The sequence below is a fragment of the Centruroides sculpturatus genome, unplaced genomic scaffold (assembly GCF_000671375.1).
Source record: "Centruroides sculpturatus isolate CEXI.00-Female unplaced genomic scaffold, Cexi_2.0 scaffold933, whole genome shotgun sequence".
In the NCBI taxonomy this organism is placed as follows: domain Eukaryota; kingdom Metazoa; phylum Arthropoda; class Arachnida; order Scorpiones; family Buthidae; genus Centruroides; species Centruroides sculpturatus.
Window position 1 is genome coordinate 306,944 of NW_019385185.1, and position 2,678 is coordinate 309,621.

General features: G+C 29.7%; 1 pseudogene; it reads right to left on the minus strand.

The window, feature by feature from the left end:
- Positions 1–1,304, minus strand: part of LOC111635890 — a 15,740-nt pseudogene extending 14,436 nt beyond the window's left edge.
- Positions 1,305–2,678: the final 1,374 nt, after the last annotated feature.

Consider the following 2,678-nt stretch of genomic DNA (forward strand, 5'->3'; position numbering starts at 1 on the left):
GAACTTCGGAGACATCATTAATATAAATAATTTTAATCGCCGTTGAATAAGAAATGTTTCTTTCACAAGAAATGTATAAAATTACAGTACTGTATTAGACTTACGGTACCTAATTTACATACTGACAGACGATAGTTAGCGTAAAAATCTCCGTAGCGTGGCGCCACGCTAGACGGCGGAAATTATATATTTAATTATAACAAAGTTACAATAAGTTAATATATAATTATATATACAGTACCTAATTTATATATAATTAATATATAATTATATGTACAGTACCTAATTTATATATAATTTGTATAATACTGTCCAGACGATAGAAATCTCTCCGTAGCGTGGCGCTACGGACGGCGAGAAAGTAGTTCGGCTTCCCGATGACGTTTGAGGTGTTTATAGGGAACTTTTACTATTTTTTACGGATACCGGTAGCAATTTTTTCGTAGTTTTATAGGAATCGTAACTATAGGGACCGTAATTATAGGGGGGTCGACTGTATTTAAACTTGCTATCGTTAAATTCCTGCCACTGTCCTGAATAAGGATTTTTACAAAAAGCTGTATAATGACTTGAAGAAGTTGAGCCATTATGATTAGATATTGAATATAAATTATATGTTCTCCAGCGATGTAAACATGCACTAGTAGAGTATTAACTTAAGTCTAAATTTAAAGGAAAATCTACTTTTGTTGAAAGTTTCATACGATAACTATCTCCTGGTGTAAAACGTTTCAAATGTAAAACTAAAATTTCTGAAAATTTCTGAATGGTGAAACTTTTAGTACTTTTTCTTTTTACTTTACACCTACTGCAAACTGGCATTTTGTCTCCAATTAAAATTTTTTCATTGGCAAAAAAATTAAGGCACTCAGATATTCTCACTGAACTGTAAGACTTTGATATTGGTATGGATAAATCCCAAAAAGGATCAAATGTAACAGATGTATGTCCACAATGACAACATTTTAATGTACTTTTCAATTGTCTCACAAATATATCTACTATTTTACTGTTATCAGTTTATTTTCTCCATGATTCTGAAGCTTTTTGACTTTCCGTAAGATGATCATCTAAATCTGATTAAGAAATATAACAGAAATACGATTCAAATCAATGTGGAGACCTTGTAAAATATATCGAAAAAATTTTTGAGCATCCTGCTGACTGTACATTGCTGCATGGAACGTCAGAACAGGAAGGACACCATGTTGGCCAGAAATCATTGCAAGTGAACTTGCTAAATGCAATATTTCGATTGCAGCTCTATCAGAACTAAGACTTACTGGATCTGAAACAATGACCATACAACCACTGAATAGTGATAAGACAATGACGCTTTACTATTCTGGAGGTGACAGTCGGGAGGCAGGCGTTAGGTTCACGGTAGATAGGCGGGCTGGGCGCAGTGTTATCGCCTTCCAGCTATTAACGGAAGGTTTAGCAGTTCTTACGGTGCACGGCACCTGTACCGTAAGAACTGCTGTAATGTAACACAGTTCTGACAGTGTAACTTCATAAACTGCGTTACATTGTTTTCAATTTCATTAATTGAAAATTCCTGAATGGGGTAAACGTTTGGAAAAATTGGTGAACTGACCGAGTGTGATTCTCCTTGGAACATCCTAAATGATCATCAAGTAAACTGAAGTAGTTTCGCTGTAACTACACAAGAATGTCGTCCGGAAATCTCCAACTACAAAATGCTGTCAATTATCTTGTGGCTTTGTGACTTGAAGATCGTCCGGACACATCGGGCAAATTGGACAGAGAGTTTCACGAGTATGAACTGTAATATTCGCTCTCTCTCTCTCTCTCTATATATATATATATGTATATATATGTATGTGTATGTATATATGTGTATACATATATTGTGTATTTTATGTATATATATTATATATTTATTACATGTGTTTATATGTATTATTATATTGTGTATGTTAGTGTATGTTATATATATATATATATATTAATTCTGAACGCTAATAACGAGTAAAATATTCATTAAGAGATATGACACATGACCCCTTTTNTATATATATATATATATATTAATTTAAAAAATTTATTAAATAAAAAATTCAATTTTCATATTACATAACATATTACTTTTAATATATGTGAATATAAATGATTTTACATAAACATGTTAGTATTAAACTTATAACATTTAAGACATTTGTGTTAATCTTGCTAAATGTTAATAATTGATAATTCTTACTTCATATATAGAGATTATAATACAACTCAAGATATTGTTAAAAATCTTAATAGATGCTATACATATATATTATTATTTATTAAGAAATGTAACATCATAAATAATTGATAATATTGTAATAACACAAGTTATAGATATTAACATGTACATGTTAGTATTGAACTTATAACATTTATGACACTTGTGTTAATTTTTGTTAATTGTTAATTAAATAACAAGTCTTATTCCACATATATATGTTAATTAGATACTTCAAGACATTGTTAAGAATTTTAAATAATGACAAACATATATATTAATATTTATCGTTATTAAATGAAACATCATAAATAATTAATAATATTGTAATGTGAGATCCGAAAGGCCTTGGGTCTAATTTGTGAATTTTTATTAATAATGGTAAAATATCGACACAAAATATTACTTCGTTTTTGTGGAAAAAAATATTGTTTTAACG